Raw genomic sequence first — 13,349 nt, 5'->3', positions numbered from 1 at the left:
TTTAATATTTAAAAAATATATATTATTAAAGGATTGATGCACAGGGTCTCCGCAGCTGAACTCTGTTCATTTCAGCTCCGGGGACCACCTGCTTCGTGATACTTACCTTCGTATGGGGTGCCGGTATCTGCAACCAGGGAGATAGTGTTCCTAACAAAATCACGGTGTTTAAATGTCCTGCGTCACACGGGCCAATAGGAAGCCGTGATGTCATCCCTTGCGGCTTCCTATTGGCCAGTGTGACCTGGACATTTAAACTTCACAGAGATACCAGCACCCCCTACGGAGGCAAGTTTCTCTGGAAGCAGGGGGTCCCTGCTTCAAACCTGCAATAAAAAAATAAATCATGCAGTGCTACATGTTTTTGCTGCTTTAACTTCAATGTGGATTTTAGTTTTCTAACAAATTAATTATTCACAGCATGTAGAAAATTATTTTTAATTTTACAGAATTGATGGCAAAATAATCATTCCAATGCAAAACGGAGGACAGAGAAGCCAAGTTTAAAGCCAGAGATAGCCAGGAGCAGCGAGGCACAAAAAGCCTCAACTGCATCATGAGAGATATCAACAAATGTGTTCAGTGCATCCTACAGATTATGGAAATGTATCATTTGATGAAACCTGCTAAGGCTTCGTTTATAGTGCAGGCGCGCGACGGAGCGCAGGGAGTCGCCCGCACCTGTCGCCCGAGTGATCCGTGTACTGCGATGGTGAGGCGTGGCGTCACCAGGCTGGTTGGCTCTCATTGGCTGAACCGCTCACGTGACGCGAAAAAATGAAATTATTTGTCGCTTCAAAATTCTGCCTCGCGTGCACTATGGCCGGCCTGATAGAGGTCCTGTATTTTGTTCGCGCCGCCGCACACACTATAGTCGCGGCCTAAGTCTAACAGCCTAGAATCCCACTGCAAGCACACAGCTGGATGAATTACCTGCTACCTATTCACTACATCCAGTACGTAGTACTCTGGGACTCTTTACTCAGATGTTGAGTGGGAAGTTTTTAAGAAATGCCAAAAACATGACATTTTATACCCACACTTGTGGGTTTATCAAGAGAACTCCACATCACAAAATTAAACCCGTTGCCATATGCCACATGACTACGTGTTTAAATAGGGCCAGACTTAACCATTTAGCGTGTGTTTGAAAGACAACATGTAACTGCTATATTTGACAGTCAACTGGTTTGGGAATTACTTGCCAACCAACGTACTCGCACTCAATAGTGTGGTAAAGATGTAGTTTGGCCTTTCTTCAGATGTTAAGTATTATATTAATGTTGCTAACAGACCTGCACATGGGAATACAAACTCAGCACTGGATCATAATCATGCAGTTAACAGATATGGGCTCAGATTGATATATAAGGTCCTTTTATCTCCCAATGCCTTAGGAAATAAAATGAGGGTGTCAAATCTGCTGGCGGGCACTTGTATCTGTATTATCACTGCATATACTGTAAGGGCTATCTAAAAATAAGTATTACAAATAAGTTTGTATTGGTAAGAGTCCTGGGACACCCCTCAGAGTTCATCATTTTCCCCCTGATGTCCAGTGACATCCTGTTCTGGTCATGGGGTCCCCCGGGCAAACTTGTAAAACAATATGGCCACCTCAGTCAGGGCACACCAGTCAGATGGCCAGTCGAAAAGCAGCAACATCATTGTGAGATGACACAGCGGCTTTCTATTGGTGTGGAGTCTGCCGCCATGTTTGTTTGTTTTTTCGTGTCAAAACCGGCACAGAAAAAAACTACAAAAATCTCTGGAACCGGGGGGTTTTTTCCGGACGTCGGGGGACAACATACTGAATGAGCTGGTTCAGTTAGGATTTTGTTTAAATGAGCAGCCTGGATTGCTGCGCTCAACCCTGTACTGATAGGGGAGCTGACAACCCAAAGGGGATCATTAATGCTTTAATTTGAAGTCATAAAAGTAAAAAAACACTTGAAAACTAAGAAATTCAGAAACCAACAAGAACTTTGCTGCCCTCAACAGGATCACTGGTTAATATCCAATATATGAATAGGAACTGGAGTGGGAATTTATAAACGTACTACTTTTAGTACGTGTCTTCTTTCTACCCCCTTTGTATCTAAAGCCCTCTCTCGCCTTAAACCTTTTTCACTGACTGCCCCACACCTCTGGAATGCCCTTCCCCTCAGTACCCGACTAGCACCCTCTCTATCCACCTTTAAGACCCACCTTAAGACACACTTGCTTAAAGAAGCATATGAATAGCACTGAATATTCTGAACACATGATACATAAAGCTTGGCCCCCTGCAAATGCACTTACCAGAACTCCCTCCTACTGTCTCTGTACGTTCTACCTACCTACCAATTAGACTGTAAGCTTCTCGGGGCAGGGACTCTTCTTCCTTAATGTTACTTTTATGTCTAAAGCTCTTATTCCCATGATCTGTTATTTATATTATCTGTTATTTATTTGATTACCACATGTATTACTACTGTGAAGCGCTATGTACATTAATGGCGCTATATAAATAAAGACATACAATACAATACAATACTACTGTAGTCCACCAGGAAGATACATTAATACATCCCATTATTTCAATGATAGATCACTCTTGTTTAAAAACACTGAAGTGAATAAAGTCTTAAGACGTTCCATGTTAATTTGTAACAAGAGATCAAAGTTACTTTATCTGTACACAAGTGTGTTCAGCATCATATATGTATAGCCATCGTAGATTTTCCATTTTTTTTATACTCGGAAAACCTGGTTGTTTTTTAAACAATAAATGAAGGGTGACATATTGTTGTCATTGGTTTCCCCCCCAGATGAAGACTGTTCAACATGAAGAAAGAGGGTTAAAATTATAAAGATATGTACAGCATCATGCGAGAAAAGAGGAGGGGGTGAGGGGGGGGGGAGTTTTAGACTCATGACTTTAAACTAACAACAACCCCCAGAAAAGAACCGGCTTCTGTGTTCATGATTGTGACCCAGTGTCAGTCTACGCCAATTCTTTTCCCGTTTTGGTGATTCAGGCCATATGTATTAACAGGATTTACATACTGTTGTAGAATTTGATGTAGACACATTGTCGCGATAGAATTGTGCACCAAAAACATGACTTATGCCGCCTTTAAGGGGACGCGTAGAACCATCAAGAAAAGTCACGCAAGCCGTACATTTCTTAATACATGTGCATACGCCAACATGCTAATGTAACTCCACTCTCAGCGCCTCCTACTTGCTCCAAATATTCATCTCCTCACAGCCCAACGCAGACATGGCGTAAAGAAGACCAATACATAGACACTGCCTGCCGCAGGTACATCGCAGCACAAGTTAATACATAAGGCCTTGTCCCCAGTGTAAGCTGCTGCTAGCGCTACGGCGTGCGCTGCAGGAACAAGATCCGCCCCTCTATGGTGCCAGGCCCAGTAGCTGCCTGCAAGCGCATGTACAGATCGCGTCCCCTCCGACGGCGCTTGGACTCTCGTCCACGTCTGGCACTGTAGCTCTTTGTTCCTACTGCTGCCACGTGCACACCCTGCAATCCTCATCCAAAACTGATAGCCTCCAGGTCCACGGAGATCTGACTCAACATGGCCGCCCCCCCCCCCCCTTTTTAAAGGCTCACCTCCCTCTTAGTCCCTCCTCTTCCACAGCCGTTATTATTGGCTGCTCTCATGTCCATCACAGTCACATGTCCAGAGCACATTGGAGAGGAACCTGCCAGCGGGCAGTGTGAGAATGTGAAGCTCATCACACAGAGGGCAGTGTGAGTGTGTGAAGCTCATCACACGGGGCAGTGTGAGTGTGTGAAGCTCATCACACGGGGCAGTGTGAGAGTGTGAAGCTCATCACACAGAGGGCAGTGTGAGTGTGTGAAGCTCATCACACAAGGGGCAGTGTGAGTGTGAAGCTCATCACACAGAGGGCAGTGTGAGTGTATGAGCGCATCACACAGGGGGCAGTGTGAGAATGTGAAGCTCATCACACAGAGGGCAGTGTGAGTGTGTGAAGCTCATCACACAGGGGGCAGTGTGAGAGTGTGAAGCTCATCACACAGAGGGCAGTGTGAGTGTGTGAAGCTCATCACACAGAGGGCAGTGTGAGAATGTGACCACATCACACAGAGGGCAGTGTGAGTGTGTGAAGCTCATCACACAGAGGGCAGTGTGAGAATGTGACCACATCACACAGAGGGCAGTGTGAGTGTGTGAAGCTCATCACACAGAGGGCATTGTGAGTGTGTGAAGCTCATCACACAGAGGGCAGTGTGAGTGTGTGAAGCTCATCACACAGAGGGCAGTGTGAGTGTGTGAAGCTCATCACACAGAGGGCAGTATGAGTGTGTGAAGCTCATCACACGGGGCAGTGTGAGTGTGTGAAGCTCATCACACAGAGGGCAGTGTGAGTGTGTGAAGCTCATCACACAGGGGGCAGTGTGAGTGTATGAGCGCATCACACAGGGGGCAGTGTGAGAATGTGAAGCTCATCACACAGGGGGCAGTGTGAGTGTGTGAAGCTCATCACACAGGGGGCAGTGTGAGTGTGTGAAGCTCATCACACAGAGGGCATTGTGAGTGTGTGAAGCTCATCACACAGAGGGCAGTGTGAGTGTGTGAAGCTCATCACACAGAGGGCAGTGTGAGTGTATGAGCGCATCACACAGGGTGCAGTGTGAGAGTGTGACCACATCACACGGGGCAGTGTGAGTGTGTGAAGCTCATCACACAGGGGGCAATGTGAGTGTGTGAAGCTCATCACACAGAGGGCAGTGTGAGAATGTGAAGCTCATCACACAGAGGGCAGTGTGAGTGTATGAGCGCATCACACAGGGGTCATTGTGAGTGTATGAGCGCATCACACAGCGGTCAGTGTGAGTGTATGAGCGCATCACACAGGGTGCAGTGTGAGAGTGTGACCACATCACACAGGGGGCAGTGTGAGAGTGTGACCACATCACACAGGGGGTTACACACGTATTCAATATTTTCCCCGGTAACAACATTTCCTTCTCAGGTTGTCTCGGCTACAAACTGGAATACATCATGGAGAGCTAGCTTAATAGCTTTATTACACTAGGAATCACAAGTGCTTCCAAGTGAATTCCGCTGTGTCTGACATACAGTATCTGGATGGCAGAGCAATTTGTCATTTTGTATTATAAGCTCCTGAGAGTCTTTGTAATTGAATTATAAAGTGCCTCAGGAGCCATGTAATCTTAGGAGATACAAGAGCAAAGATGACGTTTCACCCCAGCTTTAAATTGTAAATACTTTCTCTATGAAGCCATTATGTTTACACGGAGCTGAAGTTTCTATGGCTGGATGTCATTGGTTTTGTAAGTGGTGTGGATAAAGGCAGCAAAATAAGTCCAGAGGCTGTAAGGTCTCTTCCAGTGCTGGAAAGTATCCTATGACAGAAGACTGCTTAGCCAACATGGAACGTAATTCCTCCGTAAATGTTTTCAACATATTAGTAGTTTAAAGTAGCTAAACCGCTTTCATTTCAGCTCCGGGAACCCCCTGCTTCCTGAGATACTCACCTCTGTGGGGGGCGCGGGTAGCAGCTCTGCGCGTTTAAAGCTCCCGGTCACGCCGGTTCAATAGGAAGCTATAAGGGATGGTTTCCTATTGGCCCGCGTGACGCGGGAGCTTTAAATCCGCCATATCGATAGCCCCACACAGCCCAGTCGGAGCTGCTACCGGCACCCCCTATGTAGGCAGGTATTTTGGAACGTAGGGGGATCTCCGGAGCTGAAATTAACGTGGTTCGGTTCCGGAAACCACCTGCTTCAAACCTACAATGCTAACGCAATAATAAACAATTGGGGCTTTAAATAAAGTAATCTAAAAGAGAAAAACATGTTCGGCATGCTTCACGTACAGCGCTTGATATTTTATATCTTGACAACAACTCACTATCGAGGTATTTTAAATGCTCCCTGCTATTGCTGATAATCTGTTTGTGGCAGAGACATTTCTAGTTATCAATCAGACGAAAGGCAAGCATTAAGGCAGCCAAGGAAAACAGCTTTCGCTGATACCAAGATACCAGGTTTCTGCATTAACAAGCAAGCGTGTCCTCTTAAATTGGGCGTCCTGTCATCGTGCTGCTAACCTTGTAATAAGAGCATGAACAACCTGCTAAAAATAGCACTCTGGAATAGTGTCACTAACTGGGTTTTTCATCACTCTGTTCTACTTGCGTCTCTTCTCACTTTAACAATACGATAAGTAGTTGGACTCTAAGATAAATAAGTGGTGGAGGAGACCAATGGAGCATGCTTCTATGGATGCCTACTGGGAGGTGTGTGGGTGTCCAGTCTTCATAGTATCAAACTAACACGCTTGGTGACTAGTGACATCTAACACTCTATATAAGATAAGGGATTTGGGACAGGGAGAACCTTTATTTTGTTTTTTTTTGCAGCCATCTTTAGTAATGACCTCAATAATTGTGCCTGGAAAAACATAAACAGGTTCTATGGCTTTGCATGTGCATCTATTATATATATATATATTACTATATATATATTTTGGAAAGTTGTTAGTATGTTCGCTATGCATTTGGACACCTCTTAAGATATCGTAACCACATTCTGCATGCTGGTTCCTGAGATCAAGGAGCAGGTTTTTGTCTGTTTGCATAAAATTCACAAATAACATAACTGATGACATTACAAATGACATAATTCCATCACACAACCCTCAAGCTACCACTTAATCTTAGTCCCTCTGAAAATCCACTTAAATTAGCAGTAAATAAAAATACCACTTGTGGGTCCATTTGCATGTCTCAGACAGGTCTGCAACCCTGTTTTTCCCCAACATCGCTTAGCAAACAGTGCTTCCACTGCAGACACGGATGCTGGGTAATGACATACAAAGTAGCAGTGTGTCACTTTACTTCTTATCCATCTTAACATGAATCCCTAGAAGCTTATGCCTGCCACATTACACGGCATTTCAGCACAGTCTTGGTTAAAGAAGCACATGGGCAGAAAAACCTACTCACAACATTAGCATAAATACAGGAGCAGCCAAAGTTATTCAAGAGTGTGAGATCAGTGTTATGGACGAGAGTGCAATGTCCCCCCCCAAACGCAGCATTAGAGTCTTTTGATCTAACAAAACTATTATCGGTGGAGTTGTTGTGGTTTTAGCAGGGGATACACATTAAGACAATACAAAATTAAATTATCCATTTATAAATCTCTGTATCTTTGGGTTTCTAAGAATTCCCGAGTGACGCCGGGTACAGTGTCATTTTCATCTTGTGGCTTTCGTGTGAGCTTGACATTCGGGGTGTGTTAGTAGGCGTTTGGTGCAGTAGAAACAATATGACAAACATATAAATCTCAACGTTAATGAGATGTATCAAATTCAGTCCGTTTACTTTATCTTTTCACCTTTTAAAACCAGAGACATAACATAAAACACAGACAAAGCTCAGTGCACATCCAGAAAATCTTATATACGGTATAGTGCCTAAATATACATGTATAAATAACTAATAAATAAAATGGTCTTTTAGTTTAACATTTTGGCCAAATTGTTGTAAGCCCTTGAGCCAAACTACACGGCAGACCACGTTCAAGGGTCCCTACACTAATATAAATTCTTAATAACCTGTGCATTGCCAGGAAGAATGATTTATAATAAATCTGTCAATATGAGTTGCAAAAGTTCTAAGTCTGATTGAAGCTTTTATTAACCTGTACATTACCAGGAAAAGCACTCTGTAATAGATTTGTCACAATCACACTGCATGCAGGCAAGTTCCCCTGATAGTTGGAGATGCCATGGAGTGAGCTTTTAACCATTTAAATGTGGGAGGGAGTGAGCTTCAATTGGATAGGAGGTTGCCACCCTCCAAAACAGCCAAGACTAGCTGCACAAGAATTATAAAACATACAGAACACCTACAAGCTCAAATTGAACCCCCAAAATACCCACAACGTGGTCTGCCGTGAAGTTTGGCTCAAGGGCTTACAACAATTTGGCCAAAATGTTAAACTAAAAGACCATTTTATTTATTAGTTATTTATACATGTATATTTAGGCACTGTACCGTATATAAGTTTTTCTGGATGTGCACTGAGCTTTGTCTGTGTTTTATGTTATGTCTCTGGTTTTAAATATAAATTGCCATGCTCAGTAGCACTCCTCTGTGAAACTTATATGCTTATATATATGTTGTGGGTATTTTGGGGGTTCAATTTGAGCTTGTAGGTGTTCTGTATCTTTTCACCTTTTACTAGCATCCCCGGCCCCCCCCCCCCCCCAAAATAAATCCCCCAATTCTGAAGTGGCATAAATGTATATATAATATAATAGCAATTTAAACTAAATGGATAAAGGGGTCCACTCTAAAAAGAAAATACAGTATATATATTCACCGACATTTTTAACAAACCCCTACAAATATATATTTTCCAAAGCAGGAAGCTGCAGAATAATTTTATACTGAAGAATTTGTCCGAATCAAAAAGGAGAATGTACAGTACTGTCATTTGTACAGAATGCTTTTATGCACTCAGAAAGCGGGATTATGGAGTCAATTCTATATACTATGAAGGAGCCGTTTGGGTTATTTGCAGCAGAAAATCCCTGTTGAACTCAAAGGGATTTTCATCCGAAAAGAGCCAGAACGGCTGCTTCAGAGTATATAGAATTTGCCCTACGTCTCTAACTGTTCACAAATAAGAAAAGATGTTTAAAGCAGCAGAACAGGCTGCATTGCATTTGAAATGTTTTAATTTATTTTAATTACAGGTTTGAAGCAGGGGGTCTAAATTTTAGCTCCTGTGACCCCATGCTTCCAGATATACTTATCTCCGTAAGGAAATAGTGTAGGTACCTGCTAAACGTAGGTTACCTTGATGAGGTTGGCAGGCTTAAATCATGTTTTGATCAAAAGATGCAACCAAATGACTAATTTGTCTCACAGACTTAGGTTCTAAATGTAAACATGTCACTAGTATATTGTAGCCCAAATTGGTAGGAGCGCAGGATCTGTTCTTTGTTTTCCATGTATGTAAGGCCAATCCTTCTACCAGCTGAATACTACTAAAGGGAGGAGCGCGGTAATATGTACAGGAAAATTGTGTGCCTAACTTAATGGCAGCTATAAATGTCCTGCAGGGCCAATAGGAAGCCATACGTCATCCGTTGCAGCTTCCAATTAGCCAGCGTGACCAGGACATTTAAACTTCACAGGGATTCCGGCACCTCCTACAGAGGTAAGTATCTCTGGAAGCAGGGGGTCCCGGAGCTGAAATTAACACAGGTCAGTTCCGGAGACCCCCTGCTTGAAACCTGTAATAATTATATATACAGTATATATATATATACATATACATATATATATACATATATATATATATATATATATATAACACAATGCAGCCTGTTCTGCTGCTTTAAGATATGCTATCACATGGTAGTTGGTGATAGGCTGCAGTCCATGTACAGGTGTCTGGTGGCGCTCCTAGGTAGACCGGTTGAAACAATCAGCATGCAACATTTAAATAATGGGTTCAGCGACGCACAGCTTCAGGCTGGTGTTAAATATTTAATCAGAATTTAGAAACGCCAATAACAAGAATGACATGATGCATTTCTCATTCTGAATAGAGCATTGCATTAATGCAAGGAGAACGGGGAACAAACCTTCATCACTCCGGGTTATACACAGGAAAACCTTATTATAATGAACTGAAGTTTTTCTTGTTATACCCCATGCTTACAACAGAGACACTGGATACTTTATTCACAGTTAAAGCCTTTCTATATCCAAGAATCCTTTGTGAGTTCCTGGCTGGGGTGAAGCTTTTAAGCTGTGGCTTTTAAAGTATTAAAGACTATGGAACCCACTGAAGCCAATGTAGGTGCTTTCCTCTGAAACCTCTGTTCCTTTCAAAAACTCAGTATGATGGTGAAATCTCATGATTTAACAGATCAAAGGAAATAATGATTAAGATTAGGGGCAATAAACCTGGCCATAAATGGAAAAGTCTTTTAAGCTATGTTTCCGAAATCTAAGGTACATTAAAGCTGCAGTTCAGTCTTTTTTTTTTTTTTTTTTTAATTTTTTTTTTTACTTCAATAGTTTTATGTGTGCAATCTCTAATTACCTAAAGAACTGTATAGCTGCCGGTCAATTCGTTCTCCATGTATTGATAGGCGAAATTTGGTGACATAATTAGTGAAGGGATCTGTTTTTCTTCTGCTTCTGTCAGTCAGTGGAAGCTCATGAATATTCACGAGCACTCCTGCACTGACATGTGCTAGAGGGAGGGCAGGGCTGACAAAGGGATGTGCCAGGGCTTGTGACAGGACATGAAGGGGCAGTGCCTTAGCAAATGGCTGTTAAAATAGAATACAAGAAAATTGGTCTTTCAAAGTTGTTTTTTTAAAAACAGAAAATGCTAAAAGTATTTTTTCCTACTACAGAACTGATTTATTAAAAAAACAAACACATGCAGAGCGATGAAACAGTGACATGGTCTCATTTTAAACACTTTTATACATTATGGGCTTAACAAAGACTCAGATAGAGGATGAGACATGCACTCAGTCACATAGGTAATAGGGGTGGGGTACTTAGCTGCCGGTGCGCTGGTTCTGGGGAGCTCCTGAAGTCCCAAAATGATCCAGTATACAATGAACAAACAGGCACACGGTCTTAATAATCAACGAGGTTTAATGTGCCATATAGACCAACGTTTCGGCAGTCTAGTGCTGCCTTTCTCAAGGTGAAGGCTTCACCTTCTAAGATGGAGGCGGCAAACTCCTCCGAGGGCAAATCATACAGACATTTAAGCATACCTCTTGTGGTCTCCTCAGACTGATTGCGATGGGTCACAGGTAATTTCGCCCTTGAGGAAATATGATGGTATATTGTTGATGGGGGAAGATAGTAAATGGGGAATCTGATGCCAGATTCGTTTAGGAGGCTGTGTGGTGATAGCTTTGATGTTAATCTTTGAAAATGCTATTATCTGGTTTTACTTTTTATTATTATTTGTGTTACTGTGTTGAATTTTGATATAACAAGTATGACGAGAAATACAAAAAAAATTGTGTAAAAGTATATTTTTCTGTGTTTCTTGTCATTTTTATTTTATTTGTATTATTATTAGTTTTTCCTGTATTGTAATATTATTGTGGAATGTTTGTAAACCCAATAAAAAAAAAGAACTGTGATCCTGGGTAAGTCCTGTTTGGGGTGGAGATTGTAACTAAGGGAGAGTAAGGGCATGAGGCTCCCCCTTCCCTCTCCCCATCTTATCCTACATCATGTGTATACTTTAATGAGTAATTATTTTGTATTACATTCCCCTCCCCACCCCCCCATTTTTGTGTAAGAACCAATGTTTTATGCTATCAATGCTATGGTTTCGACAGAAGCGTATCTTGAGCTCCGATGTGTTGATTGCTTTTCCCTTTTTCTATTTTCTGTACCCCTTAAAATTTGACAAACAAACAGGTGGAAGAAAAAAAAGGTTAGACGTCTTTTTAGAAAAGAAAAGGTCAGCCGGGATAGGCCAAATAGGTTAAACACGGGAAGGACTTTTATCGAGAGAGAGAACTCTGATCATCATTACTGGAGTCAGGAAGGAACAGCATTTCCCCTTTGGGGGCGGCATCTGATGAAGAGGTTGGTTCCCCGAAACGTCATGTCACCCCCCCCCCCTCCCCATCTCCATTGGTAGGATGTCACTCTGTGTTTTTGTATTCTGTATTATTCTATGCCTGGTATGATTTCATTAAAAAAAAAAAATGTTTTCTTGTATTTGCTGTTCATTGCATTACTTTAATATATCCTCCGTATACTTGATAAACCTTGAGAGTGCGCGTCCTTCTTTTTGCTGTTTGCTATTCTTTCCCTTATGAGATATACTTGGCAAATGTTTTACTTTTTTTTGTTTGTCTTCCCCTGGATCAATAGAAGTATAAATATAGAATGAGTATTTCAGCCGATTAAACGTAGTAACACAGGAGGGAGAGGGAGTACGGGTTATGATGCCTTTTATTGGACCAACAAGTAGTTGGTACTGTATGTTACAAGCTTTCCAACCTCTCAAGGTCCTTCATCGGATATGGCAGAAATACAGAAACAAAAGCCAATTAAATGTAACATATGTTAAACTTGATGGACGTATGTCTTTTTTCAACCTCATCTAATATGTAGATATCCCACTGCCAGCAGTGCTTTGCTCCATTAAAGGATTGCTCTGCTTTCCCATCTGGTTTAATTGCATCGGTGTTAAAAATACAAGAATTAAGCTACTGTACACCAAAGCCCCCTATATACTCAAGGGTTGGGTCCATTAACCGTTCCCTTAGTCCTCAATTACAGGTGATCTGGGCTCCAGTTCCAAACGAATGAGGTCGTAATATTTGCCCGACGCCTCCATTATTATTTCATTTGTATTCAGCAAGGAAGAATTAACCGTGGAAACCCTGTAATTCAAGGTACTGTGAGCAGTTTAGTCCCAGGAAAGTACATGGTGTGAATGTTAAACAGATCTTAATGATAGCCCTTGTACTACAGATATTTCAGAGCACGGAGGGGAACATTGAAATTGCTGATCAGCTGCACGTTGATGGTGAAATGTTTGCAAACACATTAATAGGCTGAATGTAGGCTTTTCCACGCTGCCTGTGACATCTGCTTCCCTAGGACACGGAATTAAAAGCGTCACCATGTGTTCTCCTGCCTGCTGCGTTTGATGGCTCATCAACTACATCTGAATCACCTTGTTTAACCTAAGAAATGCTGAGCACAATGACACATCTGTGTTTGGTTGTACCTGGCAGCCGTAAAATTCATCGCCAGCAAAGTGTTCTAATTGTACAATTTCAATGCCTTGAATATGTTACTCACATCACAGAGGAAAACATGATGTGTGAGGATACTGATCAACAAGCAGGAATTCAAGTAAAAGAATAGAATTGGTTACAGTCTGTATGTGCACAATATATACATATTACAGAATCATTGCTTATTTGAAGAGGGTAGTGTAAACCCACTGAAAATGAATGTGTTATTCTGAACATTAATTAGGGGTTTATGTATCACGGGACATACTGTATATGTGCACCTTGCAAATGGAATTGATGTCTCTATTATAACCATCGCTATTCAGTGAATAGACTGCCTCTGTGTCAATGTATCGAGTTGTTATTCACCTCTTTTGCCCCATGTGGTGATCTCTGGAAATATGGGACTTCAATATCATGGGAAATAAAAATGGCTGCCAGTAACATCCCGGCCAAAGAGCCAAGTAATAATGATGCTCACCTTCCCCACCTTTCATTCATTGAAAAGTAGAGGGACATGTTGGCTGAGCT

At 42.0% G+C, this 13,349-nt stretch overlaps 1 protein-coding gene across 3 annotated transcripts in view; it reads right to left on the bottom strand.

Moving 5' to 3' along the window:
• Positions 1 to 13,349, bottom strand: part of SYT17 (synaptotagmin 17) — a 60,129-nt gene that overhangs the window by 2,206 nt on the left and 44,574 nt on the right. The window lies entirely within an intron of this gene.

The sequence above is a fragment of the Ascaphus truei genome, chromosome 11 (genome assembly GCF_040206685.1).
Source record: "Ascaphus truei isolate aAscTru1 chromosome 11, aAscTru1.hap1, whole genome shotgun sequence".
NCBI classification, from domain to species: domain Eukaryota; kingdom Metazoa; phylum Chordata; class Amphibia; order Anura; family Ascaphidae; genus Ascaphus; species Ascaphus truei.
This window is presented reverse-complemented; position numbering and strand designations above follow the sequence as displayed.